A 22,300-nucleotide genomic window follows, 5' to 3' on the forward strand; every position below is an offset into this window, starting at 1 on the left:
TAGTCTGCCGAAAAGTGGTCTGATGCAGATCTCTATGCTAGTCTGCCGAAAATTGGTCTGATGCAGATCTCTATGCTAGACTGCCAAAAAGTAGTCTGAAACAGATCTCTATGCCAGTCTGCCGAAAAGTGGTCTGATGCAGATCCCTATGATAGTCTGCAGAAAAGTGGTCTGATGAAGATCTCTATGATAGTCTGCAGAAAAGTCGTCTGACACAGATCTCTATGATAGTCTGCAGAAAAGTCGTCTGACACAGATCTCTATGCTAGTCTGCCGAAAAGTGGTCTGATGCAGATCTCTATGCTAGTCTGCCGAAAAGTGGTCTGATGCAGATCTCTATGCTAGTCTGCCGAAAATTGGTCTGATGCAGATCTCTATGCTAGACTGCCAAAAAGTAGTCTGAAACAGATCTCTATGCCAGTCTGCCGAAAAGTGGTCTGATGCAGATCCCTATGATAGTCTGCAGAAAAGTGGTCTGATGAAGATCTCTATGATAGTCTGCAGAAAAGTCGTCTGACACAGATCTCTATGATAGTCTGCAGAAAAGTCGTCTGACACAGATCTCTATGCTAGTCTGCCGAAAAGTGGTCTGATGCAGATCTCTATGCTAGTCTGCCAAAAAGTGGTCTGATGCAGATCTCTATGCTAGTCTGCCGAAAAGTGGTCCAATGCAGATCTCTATGCTAGTCTGCCAAAAAGTGGTCTGATGCAGATCTCTATGCTAGTCTGCCAAAAAGTGGTCTGATGCAGATCTCTATGCTAGTCTGCCGAAAAGTGGTCTGATGCAGATCTCTATGCTAGTCTGCCGAAAAGTGGTCTGATGCAGATCTCTATGCTAGTCTGCCAAAAAGTGGTCCAATGCAGATCTCTATGCTAGTGTGCCGAAAAGTGGTCTGATGCAGATCCCTATGATAGTCTGCAGAAAAGTGGTCTGATGAAGATCTCTATGATAGTCTGCAGAAAAGTCGTCTGACACAGATCTCTATGATAGTCTGCAGAAAAGTCGTCTGACACAGATCTCTATGCTAGTCTGCCGAAAAGTGGTCTGATGCAGATCTCTATGCTAGTCTGCCGAAAAGTGGTCTGATGCAGATCTCTATGCTAGTCTGCCGAAAATTGGTCTGATGCAGATCTCTATGCTAGACTGCCGAAAAGTGGTCTGATGCAGATCTCTATGCTAGTCTGCCGAAAAGTGGTCTGACACAGATCTCTGTGCTAGTCTGCAGAAAAGTGGTCTGAAGCAGATCTCTATGCTAGTCTGCCGAAAAGTGATCTGATGCAGATATCTATGCTAGTCTGCCGAAAAGTGGTCCAATGCAGATCTCTATGCTAGTCTGCCAAAAAGTGGTCTGATGCAGATCTCTATGCTAGTCTGCCAAAAAGTGGTCTGATGCAGATCTCTATGCTAGTCTGCCGAAAAGTGGTCTGATGCAGATCTCTATGCTAGTCTGCCGAAAAGTGGTCTGATGCAGATCTCTATGCTAGTCTGCCGAAAAGTGGTCTGATGCAGATCTCTATGCTAGTCTGCCAAAAAGTGGTCCAATGCAGATCTCTATGCTAGTGTGCCGAAAAGTGGTCTGATGCAGATCTATATGCTAGTTTGCCGAAAAGTGGTCTGATGCAGATCTCTACGCTAGTCTGCCGAAAAGTGGTCTGATGCAGATCTCTGTGCTAGTCTGTCGAAAAGTGGTCTGATGCAGATCTCTATGCTAGTCTATCCTGTACAAGAGTCTTCATTTCTCCATAACTACTGCAACCTACATTCATTTCAAACTGATTATCTGTTCCAGGCAGTTTCAACCCTTAGTACTTGTCTCACTGTTGCTCTTTCATGTTGTGCTGACGGTACCAAACATAATGCAGTGGTCATTTTCAAGAACAGAACAATAGCCAAACCTTCTGAAATACCACAAGGTTTCGCTGTTCACGTACAAGACAAGGTTTGGATGGACGAGGCAGGTATGAAACTATGGATTACCAGAGTGTGGGAGAGAAGGAAAGCTGCTTTATTGAAGAAGAGTTCTCTTCTTGTTATAAATCCGTTTCATAGTCATTTGAAAAATTTTGCGAAAGGGAAACTGAGGCATGAAAGTACAGAGCCCACTGTTAGTCCGGGAGGGCTTACTTCACAACTGCAACCGCTTGATGTCTCGACAAATAAACCATTTGAACTGTATATGAGAGAGGAATAGAATAAATGGATGATACAAGAAACCCAACATGAATTCACACCGGAAGAAGCTCCAAAACGTGGTCTCTAGTGAGAGAAGACATTATTGTTAAATCTTTCAAGAAGTGCGGCTTAAGTAACGCTTTCGATGGCGGTAATGACCATGTTATGTGGGCAGATGACAACGATGACGGCGAAGAGGATGAAGAAGAAGAAGAAGAAGAAGAAGAAGAAGAAGAAAGTTCAGATGACAATTTTTCAGGGTTTCGGTTTTAGAAGCCAAAAATTTTTTAATGTCTGGCTTTGCAATCCAACAATAAAAATTGATTAGTAATTAAGGTGCTCAAATGGTTCAAATGGCTCTGAGCACTATGGGACTTAACTTCTGAGGTCATCAGTCCTCTAGAACTTAGAACTACTTAAACCTTACTAACCTAAGGACATCACACACATCCATGCCCGAGGCAGGATTCGAACCTGCGACCGTAGCGGTCACGCGGCTCCATATTGCAGCGCCTAGAACCGCACGGTCACTCCGGCCGGCAATTAAGGTACGTCATAGTCCATAGCGTCTTACAATCCGTAAAATACGTTATTTTCTACCGTGTCAGTTTTCGCTGCCGGCATTTTGCACTTGTGTGCCTAAGGCACTCCCCAAGCGGCCATTTGTGCTGTTTGGACCTTAAACCGGCCATGAATGGATTTCCTAGTACTCAGCGCCACTGTGCTCCACAAATACCTTTATTCTAGCATTGCAAGTACTTGCTGTATATTGAATCCATCTGCTACGTCAGTACTACACTCCTGGAAATGAAAAGAAGAACACATTGACACCGGTGTGTCAGACCCACCATACTTGCTCCGGACACTGCGAGAGGGCTGTACAAGCAATGATCACACGCACGGCACACCAGGAACCACGGTGTTGGCCGTCGAATGGCGCTAGCTGCGCAGCATTTGTGCACCGCCACCGTCAGTGTCAGCCAGTTTGCTGTGGCATACGGAGCTCCATCGCAGTCTTTAACACTGGTAGCATGCCGCGACAGCGTGGACGTGAACCGTATGTGCAGTTGACGGACTTTGGGCGAGGGCGTATAGTGGGCATGCGGGAGGCCGGGTGGACGTACCGCCGAATTGCTCAACACGTGGGGCGTGAGGTCTCCACAGTACATCGATGTTGTCGCCAGTGGTCGGCGGAAGGTGCACGTGCCCGTCGACCTGGGACCGGACCGCAGCGACGCACGGATGCACGCCAAGACCGTAGGATCCTACGCAGTGCCGTAGGGGACCGCACCGCCACTTCCCAGCAAATTAGGGACACTGTTGCTCCTGGGGTATCGGCGAGGACCATTCGCAACCGTCTCCATGAAGCTGGGCTACGGGGAGCACACCGTTAGGCCGTCTTCCGCTCACGCCCCAACATCGTGCAGCCCGCCTCCAGTGGTGTCGCGACAGGCGTGAATGGAGGGACGAATGGAGACGTGTCGTCTTCAGCGATGAGAGTCGCTTCTGCCTTGGTGCCAATGATGGTCGTATGCGTGTTTGGCGCCGTGCAGGTGAGCGCCACAATCAGGACTGCATACGACCGAGGCACACAGGGCCAACACCCGGCATCATGGTGTGGGGAGCGATCTCCTACACTGGCCGTACACCACTGGTGATCGTCGAGGGGACACTGAATAGTGCACGGTACATCCAAACCGTCATCGAACCCATCGTTCTACCATTCCTAGACCGGCAAGGGAACTTGCTGTCCCAACAGGACAATGCACGTCCGCATGTATCCCGTGCCACCCAACGTGCTCTAGAAGGTGTAAGTCAACTACCCTGGCCAGCAAGATCTCCGGATCTGTCCCCCATTGAGCATGTTTGGGACTGGATGAAGCGTCGTCTCACGCGGTCTGCACGTCCAGCACGAACGCTGGTCCAACTGAGGCGCCAGGTGGAAATGGCATGGCAAGCCGTTCCACAGGACTACATCCAGCATCTCTACGATCGTCTCCATGGGAGAATAGCAGCCTGCATTGCTGCGAAAGGTGGATATACACTGTACTAGTGCCGACATTGTGCATGCTCTGTTGCCTGTGTCTATGTGCCTGTGGTTCTGTCAGTGTGATCATGTGATGTATCTGACCCCAGGAATGGGTCAATAAAGTTTCCCCTTCCTGGGACAATGAATTCACGGTGTTCTTATTTCAATTTCCAGGAGTGTACATCTTCTGTGATTAATTCATTTAACTACCGACGCACTGATCGAAACTACAAGGTGGTTATAATTACAGTGCAGCTACTTAGAGAAGCTCAGTGTGCGCTGTAATTGCCGTATGGCACAGTAACCTGGTAGATATTCCAACACGATAATGCTGAACCGATTTACACTGGAAAAAAATTAGTTCCAATTTTGTCCACCAGATGCAAAACTGGCTCTGTGAATCCAAGAAAGGCGTACGGAAATGTTTCAATATGTAATGGATTAAGAATTAGACGTGGGCAAAAAAATGTCAAACAAGTGAGAAAGGCGTAATGTTGATTATCTTATTAAGCGATGATTTCACGATTTGTTCAGTGCGGGGCACCGGAGGCGCCGGCGAGGTGCTGCACAGCGCACGATTTGCACCTGGTAGCCAGAATTGGAACTAATTTTTTTCTAGCGCAAATCGGCTACACATTACCGCTTTAGCATATCTAATAAGTTTCACCGACATAAGATAATTACAGCCCGCTGTCAATCTCCGTGAGCAGCTGCAATTTAATTATAACCACTTGGTATCAATGCTTACCACTAAGAACAGCTGTGTACAAGATGCCATCCACCTGAAGATAATGGTCAACCATCGAGAAGAGTTGTGGCTCAAGTAAACCCTTTAAAGCACAGTTCTGTACTTTTTTTTTATTTCGTTTCAGTTAACGTCTTCACAACTTAGTCCACAGTGAATAATGCTGAATTTCTTAACCGTTTCACCTGTTGGTATAAAACTTACTTTACACATGTACGCTGTTTCGGTTTCTTCTTTAAGCGTATAAATTTTGCTATTGGGTTTACTGCATATTTTGCGAATACTTACTTGTCGCCAGAACGTTATACGTGTTGTCTGCCAGGAAGACACGATAGCACTAAACGCATAATCTCTTCTTGGGCATCCCCACAGTCTAATCTAATCTGTTGCTATCACTACACTCATTTCCTCGATTTTTGCCGCTTGACGCTTTTGCGGCGCTTCCCCTCTTTTCGGACTGGCTGCAACTGTACGTGATAACTACACTTCTCTTAAAATTACGTGGTGTAATAGGTGTGATCAAAAAGTAAGTGGAATCTTTGAGTTTGGCGAGCTTTATGCATCCTATTATCAATTTTTGTTTGTCCTTATTCGCACACGTGTTCCATATGTATGTTTGCATTTTCAGCTGTTTTGATTATTTAGTTTATCTCTGACAGTCGAAAAAGATATACACTATGTGATCAAAAGTATCCGGACACCCTCAAAAACATAGGTTTTTCATATTAGGTGCATTTTGCTGCCGTCTACTGCCAGGGACTCCATGTCAGCGACCTCAGTAGTCACTACACATTGTGAGAGAGAAGAATGGGGCACTCCGCGGAACTCACGGACTTCGAACGCGGTCAGCTGATTGGGTGTCACTTGTGTTATACGTCTGTACGCGAGATTTCCACACTCCTAAATATCACTAGGTCCACTGTTTCCGATGTGATAGTGAAGTGGAAACGTGAAGGGACACGTACAGCACAAAAGCGCATAGGCCGACCTCGTCTGTTGACTGACACAGACCGCCGACAGTTGAAGAGGTTGGTAATCTGTAATAGGCAGACATCTATCCAGACCATCACACACGAATTCCAAACTGCATCAGGATCCACTGAAAGTACGATGACAGTTAGCCGGGAGGTGAGAAAACTTGGACTTCATGGTCGAGTGGCTGCTAATAAGCCACACATCACGCCGGTAAATGCCAAACGACGTCTCGCTTGGTGTAAGGAGCGTAAACAGTGGACGATTTAACAGTGGAAAAGCGTTGTGTGGTGTCACGAATCACGGTACACAAAGTGGCGATCCGATGGTAGGGTGTGGGTATGGTGAATGCCCGGTGAACGTCATCTGCCAGCGTGTGTAGTGCCAACAGTAAAATTCGGAGGCGGCGGTGTTATGGTGTAGTCGCGTTTTTCATGGAGGGTCTTGCACCCCTTGTTGTATTGCGTGGCTATCACACCTTAGACCTACACTGATGTTTTAAACACCTTCTTGGTTATCACTGTTGAAGAGCAGTTCGGGGATGATTGCATCTTTCAGCACTATCCAGCACCTGTTCATAATGCACCGCCTGTGGTGGTTACACGACAATAACATCCCTGTTATGGACTGGCCTGCACAGAGTCCTGACCTGAATCCTATAGAACACTTTGGGATGTTTTGGAATGCCGACTTCGTGGCAGGCCTCACCTACCAACATCTATACCTCTTGTCACTCCACTACTCCGTGAAGAATGTGCTGCCGTTCCCCAAGAAACCTTCCACCACATAACTGAAAGTATGCCTGCGAGAGTGGAAGGTGTCATCAACGTTAAGGGTGGGCAGTTGTGGCCAAGCGGTTCTAGGCGCTCCAGTCTGGAACCAAACGACCGTTACGGTCGCAGGTTCGAATCCTGCCTCGGGCATGGATGTGTGTGATGTCCTTAGGTTAGTTAGGTTTAAGTAGTTCTAAGTTCTAGGGGACTGATGACCACAGATGTTAAGTCCCATAGTGCTTAGAGCCATTTGAACCATTTGAGCATCGAAACCAAACCCCAGTCGTCCCATAGCAAACTGTCTCAAGAACGAAGGCCGAGAAAAATTTGAAAAGTTCGTTCACATGTGAAAGTTCTTCATACTGTTATCTTCGATTGCTATGAGACAGTGCATCATGAGTTCCTGCCTTACGGTTGCGGTCGATAATGAATGCTGAAGGTTTCCTTTAAAATTTTGTTCGACTTTGAACTCCTATTGACTTCGTTAATTGGTTGGAGTTTTCATGTTGTTTAGCTTTGGGTGACTTTGTGCACTTCAGCTGCGACAGAAACTAAATCTATCATCTCTGCGAGAAAACGACATTAATTTGGCCCCGTTTTATAATCAGTTCCAAAAAAATTACAACCCAATGAAATCCTGAACTTTACTATTAATCTCTTTAATTAAATAAAGTAGTCCTGGGGTTTAATAATCTGTCTAACAATGCTATTCACGAAATGGTTCCTGTGCATTGGTAATTTTCTTACGAAACGGATCCTGAAATGAAAATATCTGACCTTGTAATATAATAGCTTGGAAACACAGTGCCTGCTGCTCTCTGTGCACCAGCTGCAGGTTTTTATGTACAGTTGCTGCGAGCTCGTCGCAGTGCCCCAGACAACAGGTTAACTATTTTATACACATCACTGAGTCAGACACACCTTTAGACAAAAATCACTTGGATCGAGGATGTGAGCAATGCTCTTAGGTGAAATATTCCATAAACAAACTGTTTTTAAACTATCTGATACGTTATTGTTGTTGTTGTTGCCTTCAGTCCTGAGACTGGTTTGATGCTGCTCTCCATGCTACTCTATCCTGTGCAAGCTGCTTCATCTCCCAGTACTTACTGCAGCCTACATCCTTCTGAATCTGCTTAGTGTATTCATCTCTTGGTCTCCCTGTGTGATTTTTACCCTCTACGCTGCCCTCCAATGCTAAATTTGTGATCCCTTGATGCCTCAAAACATGTCCTACCAACAGGTCCCTTCTTCTTGTCAAGTTGTGCCACTAACTCCTCTTCTCCCCAATTCTATTCAATACCTCCTCATTAGTTATATGATCTACCCATCTAATCTTCAGCGTTCTTCTGTAACACCACATTTCGAAAGCTTCTATTCTCTTCTTGTCCAAACTATTTATCGTCCATGTTTCACTTCCATACATGGCTACACTCCATACAAATACTTTCAGAAACGACTTCCTGCCACTTAAATCTATACTCGATGTTAACAAATTTTTCTTCTTCAGAAACGCTTTTCTTGCCATTGTCAGTCTACATTTTATATCATTTCTACTTCGACCATCATCAGTTATTTTGCTCCCCAAATAGCAAAACTCCTTTACTACTTTAAGTGTATCATTTCCTAATCTAATTCCCTCAGCATCACCCGACTTAATTTGACTACATTCCATTATCCTCGTATTGCTTTTGTTGATGTTCATCTTATATCCTTCCTTCTAGACGCTGTCCATTCCGTTCAACTGCTCTTCCAAGGCCTTTGCTGTCTCTGACAGAATTACAATGTCATCGGCGAACCTCAAAGTTTTTATTTCTTCTCCATGGACTTGAATACCTACTCGGAATTTTTCTTTTGTTTCCTTTACTGCTTGCTCAATATACAGATTGAATAACATCGGGGATAGGCTACAGCCCTGTCTCACTCCCTTCCCAACCACTGCTTCCCTTTCATGTCCCTCGACTCTTATAACTGCCATCTGATTTCTGTACAAATTGTAAATAGCCTTTCGCTCCCTTTATTTTACCCCTGCCACCTTTAAAATTTGAAAGAGAGTATTCCAGTCAACATTGTCAAAAGATTTCTCTAAGTCTACAAATGCTAGAATCGTAGGTTTGCCTTTCCTTAATCTATTTTCTAAGATAAGTCGTAGAGTCAGTATTGCCTCACGTGTTCCAACATTTCTGCGGAATCCAAACTGATCTTCACCGACGTCGGCTTCTACCAGTTTTTCCATTCATTTGTAAAGAATTCGCGTTAGTATTTTGCAGCTGTGACTTATTAAACTGATGGTTCGGTAATTTACACATCTGTCAATACCTGCTTTCTTTGGGATTGGGATTATTATATTCTTCTTGAAGTCTGAGGGTATTTCGCCTGTCTCATACATCTTGATCACCAGATGGTAAGGTTTTGTCAGGACTGGCTCTCCCAAGGCCGTCAGTAGTTTTAATGGAATGTTGTCTATCCGGGGCCTTGTTTCGACTCAGGTCTTTCAGTGCTCTGTCAAACTCGTCACGCAGTATCAAATATCCCATTTCATCTTCATCTACATCCTCTTCCATTTCCATAAATTGTCCTCAAGTTCATCGCCCTTGTATAGACCCTCTATATACTCCTTCCACCTTTCTGCTTTCCCTTCTTTGCTTGGTTTCCATGTGAGCTCTTGATATTCATACAAGTGGCTCTCTATCTGATATAACATTAATTAATGAAAGATTTGAAAAAGTAATGGAGGAGAATCTTGGCGAGGAGCAGTTTGGCTTTAGTCAGAATACGGGCATCAAAGATGCAATAGGGCTCCTATGAATCTTGGGAGAAATGTTTATTGAAAAAGGAAGAGACCTATATATGTGCTTCATCGATCTAGAAAAGGCATTTGAGAATGTGGTTTGGGACAAGTTGGCGACTATAATGAAGGAAAAGAGAGTGGACTGGAAAACCAGAAGATTTATAAACTCATTATATCTTAATCAAAAAGTTTCAGTTAAAGTGAGAGGAGAAAGTACAAACTGGATCATACTAGGAAAAGGAGTAAGACAAGGATGCTGTCTATAACCTACTCTTTTCAGCCTCTACTGGGAAAATATGATTGACCAATGCTCATTAGATGACAAAGGAGTAGAGATTGGAGGAAGAAGAGTAGGGTGTTTGAGGTTTGCTGATCACATGGTCATTGTAGCCACAGGGGAAAAAGAATTACAGGATATGGTGGACACCATTGAAACTAACAAAAAAAAAAGGAATGAAAATTAATACAAATAAAACAAAAGTATTGGCACTAGGAGGGAATAAGGAAATAAAAATTATGCTAAATGGATAAATACTAGAACAGGTGCAAAATTTTAAGTACTTGGAAGCAGGATAGACACTGCCTGGGAGTGCACCACAGAAATTAAAACAAGGATAGCAATGGCAAAAGAGGCGTTTTATAAGAAAAGAAGAATTTTCTGCAGCGGTCTGGACATAGAACTCAGGAAGAGGCTCATAAAATGTCTTGTATGGAGTGTTCTTCTATATGGCGCTGAAACATGGACTATGAGGAAGAAAAACAGAGAAAGGCTGTAGGCTTTTGAGATCTTGACATGGCGGAGGATGGAAAGAAGGATGGTCAGAGTAAAAAATGAAGAGGCACTGAGAAGCGTGGGAGAGAAAAGACAATTACTAGATGTAATAAAGAGAAGAAAAAGAAATTGGATTGGGAATATTTTAAGAGCAACAGCCTTGCCGCAGTGGATACACCGGTTTCCGTGAGATCACCGAAGTTAAGCGCTGTCGGGCGTGGCCGGCACTTGGGTGGGTGACCATACAGCCACCATGCGCTGTTGCCATTTTTCGGAGTGCACTCAGCCTCGTGATGCCAATTGAGGAGCTACTCGACCGAATAGTAGCGGCTCCGGTCAAAGAAAACCATCATAACGACCGGGAGAGTGGTGTGCTGACCACACGCCCCTCCTATCCGCATCCTCAGCTGAGGATGACACGGCGGTCGGATGGTCCCTATGGGCCACTTGTGGCCTGAAGACGGAGTGAGTGTGCATGTGTTAAGAAAGAATGAGGGACTGATAAAAAAAACAGTTTTAGAAGGTTATATACAGAAGGGAAAAGGAGGCGAGGAAGGAAGAGATTCCAGATACTGGATGACATGGTGGACGGTACAACATACAGCAGCCTTAAGAAGGAAGCAAAGGATCGCAGAAAATGGAGAGGCAAAGGACCTGTTAATATAGCAGATAACTGATGATGATATCATCAATTGTATGAAATTCATGTTACAACACTCTGACACAGGGCAACATCGCTATCAAATTCTTACTCTCGGAAATGTTAGAAAAATAATTGACGAACAGAACGTCCAGAAATGTGCAAAGTTACAAAAAGTTTTCTCGCATCGCGCTGAATGCGAGAGGAAGTGTCTGGCAAAACTTGATCCACATGACGATCTGTTGACGCATGTCAAGCAGAAGGCTTTGAATAAATGCCATTAACGTCCGTAGGCTGATGTATATCATGAGCATGGCGGTTGCCGTTGCGGTGACGCCCACGCGAGTCATGCGAACGGGAGACAAGTTGTCACGTGACCTTTCTTACTACAAAAATATCACTGTGCTTGACGGGATGGGCAACTGGTTGTGGGTGGGCACGAAAACAGTTCGTATATGATGTCAGTTTCTTAGTGGGTGAATGGTCTGAAATGTTTACTTGCGCGCGAAAGACCCCGGTGTGGCTGGCTGTGCCAACACCACCCAGACTACAGGCCTGCGCTCGCACTTGTGACGTCACATACTGATGGCCGGGTCTGTATAGGGACGCTCCTGTTAAGCACTCTGCAGCTGTACGGACTTTACCAGTTTTAGAGCTGAGACCGCAAGGAGATACTCGTGCTTTCCTCTTCTACATGTCCTCGTGATGAAAGTATGGACATTTATATAGCCGGCCGGTGTGGCCGTGCGGTTAAAGGCGCTTCAGTCTGGAACCGCGTGACCGCTACGGTCGCAGGTTCGAATCCTGCCACGGGCATGGATGTGTGTGATGTCCTTAGGTTAGTTAGGTTTAATTAGTTCTAAGTTCTAGGCGACTGATGACCTCAGAAGTTAAGTCGCATAGTGCTCAGAGCCATTTTTTGACATTTATATCATTGCGTAAAGTAACTGAACAAAACTGACCTATGTTATTTCAAGATGTAAAATTATTTTGACGATTTGCCTTAAATAAGCGTTTCTAGGCTTGAATACAAACTGTAATTTTAAATTCTCTCTTTTACCTCAGATGTCACGCTTTCTTGCAGTAAAATATCGGCAATATGAAACAACAAGCAGACGTTTTCGGATTTAAATAAAGCAGCTGGAGCTCTTACAGAATTTAAGAATTTGTTTCTCTGGTTATTTTCGTAAATTTTCCTCTCCACTTCAAAAATTTGCTGATCTCACACGAAACTCAAATCGTTCGATGAAATGGAGCACCTCCTGACATAATGTTTAATAAATCAAAAAACCCGGAAAATATTTTATTTCCCTGTTTCTCCAGAACTTTAGAACCTTAAACATGAAAAGATTGTTTCTCCTATATCCTGATTGAAATTCGTGTCACAGAGTGCTGTTAATTTAATCATGATGCACTTACCTCGAAATTATGCTTTGTATTCTGCTTAATACTCCACAATCCACCATACGGTGCGCGGCGGACGGTACCTCGTACCACAACTAGCATCCTCTCTCCCTGTTACACTCCCAAACAGAACGAGGGAAAAATGACTGCCTATATGCCTCTGTACGAACCCTAATCTCTCTTATCTTTGTGGTCTTTCCGCGAAATGTAAGTTGGCGGTAGTAAAATTGTACTGCAGTCAGCCTCAAATGCTGGTTCTCTAAATTTCCTCAGTAGCGATTCACGAAAAGAACGCCTCCTTTCCTCTAGACTCCCACCCGAGTTCCTGAAGCATTTCTGTAACACTCGCGTGATGATGAAACCTACCAGTAGCAAATCTAGCACCCCGCCTCTGAATTGCTTCTATGTCCTCCCTCAATCCGACCTGATAGGGATCCGAAACGCTCGAGCAGTACTCAAGAAAAGGTCGTATTAGTGTTTTATAAGCGGTCTCCTTTACAGATGAACCACATCTTCCCAAAATTCTACCAATGAACCGAAGACGACTATCCGGCTTCCCCACAACTGCCATTACATGCTTGTGCCACTTCATATTACTCTGCAATGTTACGTCCAAATATTTAATCGACGTGACTGTGTCAAGCGCTACACTACTAATGGAGTATTCAAACATTACGGAATTCTTTTTCCTTATCTATATTTCGAGTTAGCTGCCATTCTTTACACCAATCACAAATCCTGTCCAAGTTATTTTGTATCCTCCTAGAGTCACTCAACGACGACACCTTCCCGTAGACCACAGTATCAGCAAACAGCCGTACATTGCTATCCACCCTATCCAAAAGATCATTTATGTAGACAGAAAACAACAGCGAACCTACCACACTTCCCTGGGGCACTCCAGATGATACCCTCACCTCTGGTGAACACTCACCATCACCATCACAAAAAAACTAAAGCAGTACCGAACAAACAAGGAAATGATAGGAGAGGATAAAAAAATTAATCTCGTCGCCAGTTTTTGTATCCCGCCTGGAAGGCGGCGCGTGGGTCTGGTCCTGAAAACTGAAGGGTAGGCCGAATGTAGGAAGCTTGGAGGAGCAGGTGAGGTAGAACACGTTGGTACTGCAAGTAAGTAAAAGTGGTTTACTGGTGCACGAATATACACTCCTGGAAATGGAAAAAAGAACACATTGACACCGGTGTGTCAGATCCACCATACTTGCTCCGGACACTGCGAGAGGGCTGTACAAGCAATGATCACACGCACGGCACAGCGGACACACCAGGAACCGCAGTGTTGGCCGTCGAATGGCGCTAGCTGCGCAGCATTTGTGCACCGCCGCCGTCAGTGTCAGCCAGTTAGCCGTGGCATACGGAGCTCCATCGCAGTCTTTAACACTGGTAGCATGCCGCGACATCGTGGACGTGAACCGTATGTGCAGTTGACGGACTTTGAGGGAGGGCGTATAGTGGGCATGCGGGAGGCCGGGTGGACGTACCGCCGAATTGCTCAACACGTGGGGCGTGAGGTCTCCACAGTACATCGATGTTATCGCCAGTGGTCGGCGGAAGGTGCACGTGCCCGTCGACCTGGAACCAGACCGCAGCGACGCACGGATGCACGCCAAGACCGTAGGATCCTACGCAGTGCCGTAGGGGACCGCACCGCCACTTCCCAGCAAATTAGGGACACTGTTGCTCCTGGGGTATCGGCGAGGACCATTCGAAACCGTCTCCATGAAGCTGGGCTACGGTCCCGCACACCGTTAGGCCGTCTTCCGCTCACGCCCCAACATCGTGCAGCCCGCCTCCAGTGGTGTCGCGACAGGCGTGAATGGAGGGACGAATGGAGACGTGTCGTCTTCAGCGATGAGAGTCGCTTCTGCATTGGTGCCAATGATGGTCGTATGCGTGTTTGGCGCCGTGCAGGTGAACGCCACAATCAGGACTGCATACGACCGAGGCACACAGGGCCAACACCCGGCATCATGGTGTGGGGAGCGATCTCCTACACTGGCCGTACACCACTGGTGATCGTCGAGGGGACACTGAATAGTGCACGGTACATCCAAACCGTCATCGAACCCATCGTTCTACCATTCCTAGACCGGCAAGGGAACTTGCTGTTCCAACAGGACAATGCATGTCCGCATGTATCCCGTGCCACCCAACGTGTTCTAGAAGGTGTAAGTCAACTACCCTGACCAGCAAGATCTCCGGATCTGTCCCCCATTGAGCATGTTTGGGACTGGATGAAGCGTCGTCTCACGCGGTCTGCATGTACAGCACGAACACTGGTCCAGCTGAGGCGCCAGGTGGAAATGGCATGGCAAGCCGTTCCACAGGACTACATCCAGCATCTCTACGATCGTCTCCATGGGAGAATAGCAGCCTGCATTGCTGCGGAAGGTGGATATACACTGTACTAGTGCCAACATTGTGCATGCTCTGTTGCCTGTGTCTATGTGCCTGTGGTTCTGTCAGTGTGATCATGTGATGTATCTGACCCCAGGAATGTGTCAATAAAGTTTCCCCTTCCTGGGACAATGAATTCACGGTGTTCTTATTTCAATTTCCAGGAGTGTATACAGAGGCATACATTACTTTGTTCAGATGAGCACATAGGTGCGAAGCCTTAGACCTGTCGTAAGTAGTGCAAAGTCTCTATATGAAGCGAAGCTGAAGCGAAGTATCCCGGCCGGCTGCTCTTGATCAAATGGAGTGAATCCGGAGAGACGCTCATAGAGTCTCCACAGCGCCCGCTAGAGCGCTGTCGTCGGTGTCTCTCGTAGTGCCAACTTATGAACTTGCACCTACGCCGTCGCATCGTAGCTATCGATACCACATATTTCGTACACTAAAAACGAAGTACACACAATACTGGTGTAGTATAAGCGTAATTGATGCGAAAAATACTTGATCCAAATGAAGGGTGATTTGATTCAGCGGACATAATTCTGTTCTGTGTCAACTCATAAAGATTGCTGTCTGGTGGCTGGTAAGAAAGTAAACAGCTTCCCAGTGCATACCAGACAGTTTCCGTGGGTGACAAAATTGTGGTTCCAGGCAGCCCAGGCAAAGAACCAAACATCCCTCAATATATTGTTGATGTGAGTAGCAGCGTGCGAAGTGGCGTTATCCTACTGGAAACTCCACGGTGTATCCTAAAGGGTATGACAACACAATCGGTTGGTTTGATGCTGCTGTTTTCTCATGCCAGTGGTCCACCCTTTCAGCCACAGTTCAAAAATTACGAAATCAGTGGTGTTGTCATAACACATCCCCCCCCCCCCTCCCCACGACGAACCCAGGATATGTATTGGTATCGAGTATCACTGCTAACTGCGACTTGTCACCAGATGGTCTACTGCCATGCTGGCTCGATCTGACCTTCACAAAGACAAGTGAGACTCATTGCTGAACACCACTGATTGCCATTCATCGTTTCCACGTACTCTGGTCCTACACACTGCCTGTCTCTGCTGTCTTTGGTATGATGCAGTGGTAAGTGTCTCTTGACACCTCTGGAACTCACACCAGCTTCCAGTTGTCTGTTCCCAATGGTTCATGGTGAAAGCCTGCCCATAACCTCTGCCCAGATATCAGCTGATGTCAGGTATCAACTCATCAGAGGCACTTGAAAAACGTAAGCATCCTCTCGTGGTGCATACCTTCTTGAAGAACAGGTGTGTACTTGTGTTGGCAAGCTGTTATTCCAAGTCTCATCACCATTGGCTCTGCATTCATTGCACTACAGCCATCTGCCTGTGCAGTTTATTGGTTTGATGCTGCTATTTTTCTCATGCCAGTGGTCCAGCATTTCACTGGCGATAATCTGCAAGCACACATCCTCTAGACACAATGTGTTATGGTCCCAACGTGAAAATGTCCAGTTGAAGGGGAGGCAGTATTTGACAAATCTCATTGTTTATTCTATTCATACAACCTCGTAAGTGGGACACTTTGGGTCGCAGTTTTGGGGGATAATATCCTGGTTTATTAGGTCGTCTAGGACGAAATACAATGAGGTGGCAAATTTGGATGGAAAAGCAAGGGGGTCGAGGGGCACACCAAGTGGCAGGAGACTGTTGGGTTGTGAGAGGGTGAGGGACAGCAAGTCAAGAGACAGCGCAGAGATGCAGAAGGGATGCACTGGAAAGGGCGGGGGGTTGAGAAGGGGAAACATTACGCAGGGGAAGAGGAAGGAGCCCTGAGTAGGGAGAAAGGAAAGGTGGGGTTAGAGTTGGTAGGAGGAGTATATATCAGGCCGAAGTTCGTAATTTGGAAGGGGTAGGTGCTGGAAGTTGCATTGGGAAACGAGGTGGAAAATGCGAAGAAGAAGAGAGGGCAGGACACAACGGTAAAGGCGTGGCAACGGGCTGGGGGGTAGAGACGATAGAAGAACAGGGAATTGGGCGCGGGGGGGGGGGGGGGGGGTGATCGAGTCTGTGGACGATGTAAAGGGTGCGGATGTGTTTGAGGAAAAGGAGAAGATGTGGGCAGAGGATCTGTGTGTGGGGGGGGGGGGGGAATGGGAAGCGGATATGGAAGGATAGGTGGTGTGCATGGTGTTCAAGAATTTGGAGGGCTTTATAGAATCTGGTTGGAGCGAAATCCATATGATGCTGGCATAACAGAGGATGGGACGGACCAAGGATTCATAGGTGTGAAGGATGGTGGAAAGATGCAGTCTCCATGTCCGACCAGACAGAAGTTTCAGGTGGAGCCTATTGTGGGCTTTGTGTTGCAATGTAAGGAGATGTGGAGGTGAGTTGGGGTGATGGTGGAGGGTGAGGCAAGGTATTTCAGTGCAGGAGTGAGATGGATAGAACGACCATAAATCGTGAGGCAAAAATCGTGGAGCCTGAAGGAGCGGGTGGTATGACGTATGATGATTGCCTGGGTTATGGAGCCCCTCAGGAAAATAGCCGGTAGGTCGGGGAAGAATGCCAGTGTGCACTCGGTGTGCTTGCCGGGGGGTCTCGTCCGTAATGTGGAGGAGGCCCTTCCGGCAGCTATTGAACGCACTGGGTGTGACCGGCTGCAGATAGTAGCACATGTCGGAACGAATGACGCCTGCCGCTTGGGTTCTGAGGCCATCCTTGGTTCCTTCCGGCGGCTGGCTGATTTGGTGAAGACAACCAGCATCGCACACGGAGTGCAAGCTGAGCTTAATATCTGCAGCATAGTGCCCAGAGTCGATCGCGGTCCTCTGGTTTGGAGCCGTGTGGAGGGTCTAAACCAGAGGCTCAGACGACTCTGCGACTATAATGGTTGCAAATTCATCGACCTCCGTTATTGGGTGGAGAACTGTAGGGCCCCCCTAGACAGGTCAGGCGTGCACTACACACCGGAAGCAGCTACTAGGGTAGCAGAGTACGTGTGGCGTGCACACGGGGGTTTTTTAGGTTAGAGGGACCCCCCCTTGGGCGAAACGATAAAATACCTGACGGCTTACCAGAGAGGACATTATCATCGTTGATAAAGAACGTCCGTCCTCAGAGACCAAAAACAGGAAAAGTTAACGTAATATTGGTAAACTGCAGGAGTATCCAGGGCAAGGTTCCTGAATTAGTATCTCTTATTGAAGGAAATAGTGCGCATATAGTATTAGGAACGGAAAGTTGGTTAAAACCGGAAGTGAACAGTAACGAAATCCTAGACACAGAATGGAATATATACCGCAAGGATAGGATAAACGCCAATGGTGGAGGAGTATTTATAGCAGTAAAGAATTCAATAATATCCAGTGAAGTTATTAGCGAATGCGAATGTGAAATAATCTGGGTTAAGCTAAGTATCAAAGGTGGGTCAGATATGATAGTCGGATGCTTCTATAGACCACCTGCATCAGCAACCGTAGTAGTTGAGCGCCTCAGAGAGAACCTGCAGAACGTCGTGAAGAAGTTTCGTGATCATACTATTGTAATAGGGGGAGACTTCAATCTACCAGGTATAGAATGGGATAGTCACACAATCAGAACTGGAGCCAGGGACAGAGACTCTTGTGACATTATCCTGACTGCCTTGTCCGAGAATTACTTCGAGCAGATAGTTAGAGAACCAACTCGTGAAGCTAACGTTTTAGACCTCATAGCAACAAATAGACCGGAACTTTTCGACTCCGTGAATGTAGAAGAGGGTATCAGTGATCATAAGTCAGTGGTTGCATCAATGACTACAAGTGTAATAAGAAATGCCAAGAAAGGAAGGAAAATATATTTGCTTAACAAGAGTGATAGGGCACAAATCGCAGAATATCTGAGTGACCACCATCAAACGTTCATTTCTGAGGAAGAGGATGTGGAACAAAAATGGAAAAAATTCAGAAACATCGTCCAGTACGCCTTAGATAAGTTCGTACCGACTAAGGTCCAAAGCGAGGGGAAAGATCCACCGTGGTATAACAATCATGTACGAAAGGTACTACGGAAACAAAGAAAGCTTCATCATAGGTTTAAGAGTAGTCGAATCATAGCTGATAAGGAAAAGCTGAACGAAGCGAAAAAGAGCGTAAAGAGAGCAATGAGAGAAGCATTCAACGAATTCGAACATAAAACATTGGCAAACAATCTAAACAAGAACCCTAAAAAGTTTTGGTCATATGTAAAATCGGTAAGCGGATCTAAATCCCCTATTCAGTCACTCGTTGACCACGATGGCACCGAAACAGAGGACGACCGAAGAAAGGCAGAAATACTGAATTCAGTGTTCCGAAACTGTTTCACTGCGGAAAATCGTAACACGGTCCCTGACTTCAGCCGTCGCACGGACGCCAAAATGGAAAATATTGAAATAAACGATATCGGAATTGAAAAACAACTGCTATCACTTAGTAGCGGAAAAGCATCCGGACCAGACGAGATACCCTTAAGATTCTACAGTGATTATGCTAAAGAACTTGCCCCCTTTCTATCAGCAATTTATCGTAGATCGCTGGAAGAACGTAAAGTACCTAGCGACTGGAAGAAAGCGCAGGTCGTTCCCATTTTCAAGAAGGGTCATAAATCAGATGCGAATAATTATAGGCCTATTTCGCTTACGTCAATCTGTTGTAGAATAATGGAACATGTTTTGTGTTCTCGTATTATGACGTTCTTAGATAATACAAATCTCCTTCATCATAACCAACATGGATTCCGCAAACAGAGATCATGTGAAACTCAGCTCGCCCTATTTGCCCAAGAAATTCACAGTGCCGTAGACACTGGCGAGCAGATTGATGCCGTATTCCTGGACTTCAGGAAGGCATTTGATACGGTTCCGCACTTACGTTTAATGAAAAAAATACGAGCTTACGGAATATCGGACCAGGTTTGTGATTGGATTCAGGATTTCCTAGAAGAAAGAACACAACATGTCATTCTTAACGGTTCAAAATCTGCAGATGTAGAGGTAATTTCGGGAGTACCGCAAGGAAGCGTGATAGGACCTTTATTGTTTACAATATACATAAATGACTTAGTTGACAACATCGGTAGCTCCGTGAGGCTATTTGCAGATGACACGGTTGTCTACAAGAAAGTAGCAACATCAGAAGACTCGTACGTACTCCAGGAAGACCTGCAGAGGATTAATGCATGGTGCGACAGCTGGCAGCTTTCCCTAAACGTAGATAAATGTAATATAATGCGCATACATAGGGGCAGAAATCCATTCCAGTACGATTATGCCATAGGTGGTAAATCATTGGAAGCGGTAACGACCGTAAAATACTTAGGAGTTACTATCCGGAGCGATCTGAAGTGGAATGATCACATAAAACAAATAGTGGGAAAAGCAGGCGCCAGGTTGAGATTCATAGGAAGAATTTTAAGAAAATGTGACTCATCGACGAAAGAAGTAGCTTACAAAACGCTTGTTCGTCCGATTCTTGAGTATTGCTCATCAGTATGGGACCCTTACCAGGTTGGATTAATAGAAGAGATAGACATGATCCAGCGAAAAGCAGCGCGATTCGTCATGGGGACATTTAGTCAGCGCGAGAGCGTTACGGAGATGCTGAACAAGCTCCAGTGGCGGACACTTCAAGAAAGGCGTTACGCAATACGGAGAGGTTTATTATCGAAATTACGAGAGAGCACATTCCGGGAAGAGATGGGCAACATATTACTACCGCCCACATATATCTCGCGTAATGATCACAACGAAAAGATCCGAGAAATTAGAGCAAATACGGAGACTTACAAGCAGTCGTTCTTCCCACGCACAATTCGTGAATGGAACAGGGAAGGGGGGATCAGATAGTGGTACAATAAGTACCCTCCGCCACACACCGTAAGGTGGCTCGCGGAGTATAGATGTAGATGTAGATGTAGATGTCTTGGAATGATTGATGCGAAGGAGCCATTGGTTGCACAAGACAGTGAACTGATTGAGGTGGGTTTCAAGCGTTTGTTGGGACTGTTGAAGTGTAGGATAAAGGGCCAGGAAGGTGGTGTGATCAACAATGTCGAAGAGGTGTACAGGTAGGGAAGGTTGGGGCATATCTGCAGTATGCAGGAGATAGAGGAGAGGGGAAAGAACAGAGCCTTGGGGCACGCCAGCTGTGGTATAGAAAGTAAGGCAGTTGGTATTGTGGATAGTGACATATGAGGGACAGTGGGAGAGGAAGGAAGCAACGAGATGGACGAAATCGATAGGAAGAGCGTAGGTCTGGAGTTTAAAAAGGAGCTCGGGTGTCAGACACGGTCATAGGCGCTCTGGAGGTCAAGGGAAACAAAAATAGTGGAGAGACAGGAGTTAAATTGGAGGGAAAGAAGAATGGTAAGGTTAAAGAGCTGGTCATCAGCTGAGAAGGAGGCCTGAAAGCTGCACTGTGTAAGTTGGTGATGAATACAATGGGAGAGGATGGAGACCTTCCTGAACATGGAGGTAAGACAGACGGGGCGATAGGAAGGTGTCAGAGGTGTGTTTCTTGGTTTTGGGGAACAGCAGGATGCAGGAAGTTTTCCACAGGTCGGAGTAAAATCCGGTTGAGAGGAGGATGTTATACAGGGTAGCAAGGACAACCAGGAAGGAGGAGGGGACACCATCATGACAGGGGTGGTGTTGCATTTTACTTCGAAGTTGTACAAAGTAATGAGTGTTGATGGTCGAGGGGGTAACTGACTCAAGTACTGGAAACTGAGGGTGAGTGATGGGACAAATGTATTGGAGCATTCAAGGACCATGGAGAAGAGGGAGTAATCAGAGAGACGATTGTCAGGAATGGAGAAGACCTTGTAGAGGTGGGAAGCAAAATGGTTAGACTTACTGAGGTTGTCATGGAAGGGGCAGTCATCAAGGAGAAGGAGATAACGCAGGGTGGGATGGCTACCAGTAAGGATGTGGCAGACCAGTATTTGGAGGAGTTGACAGGGTGGGCCGAGTTGAGGCGTGTACATGTCTGGCGCCAGTCCTGGCATTTCTTTGTTGTTAAGAGGTTTCAGATGTATAGCTGTAATTCCTGTGGTAGAGGAGTGCATCCCAGTCACAGATGCAGAGGAAGGAGCGCTAGAGCCTGCGGGATTCACAGGGAGGAAGGGAAGTCTGTGGAGGAAGAATAGGGTGGTGAGGGTGGATAAGTTTTGTGGGAAAATGGGCCTCCACAGCGTCAGTGATCGTCTTCTGGAGGAAGGACAAGGCATGGGTGACATCAGTGGGATGGTGAGAGGTAAGTTGATGGCATTCAACCTGTGAGGCAATGGATTCCCAGTAGGCAACCCAATCAGTGCTACAATTGTTATATATGGATATCAGAGAGACAGGATTGTGGGGGCTGGAGGGGTGCAATGGGCAGCGGAGATGGTGTGAAGGACTGGGAGGTGGTCGCTACCAATGGGGTCAAGGACGTCTACAGGAATACAACCAATAGGGTTGGGGGAAGCGAGGACTACATCCAGGGTGGAGTTAGTTTAGAGATGGGTGTCCTTTGGGAGAGGAATAAGGTCGCCATTGAGGATGGCGAGGAACTGATGACACTTTTGAAGAGTGGCAGGGTCATGGCTGTGGAGAAG

This window comes from Schistocerca cancellata, chromosome 10 (genome assembly GCF_023864275.1).
Source record: "Schistocerca cancellata isolate TAMUIC-IGC-003103 chromosome 10, iqSchCanc2.1, whole genome shotgun sequence".
In the NCBI taxonomy this organism is placed as follows: Eukaryota; Metazoa; Arthropoda; class Insecta; order Orthoptera; family Acrididae; genus Schistocerca; species Schistocerca cancellata.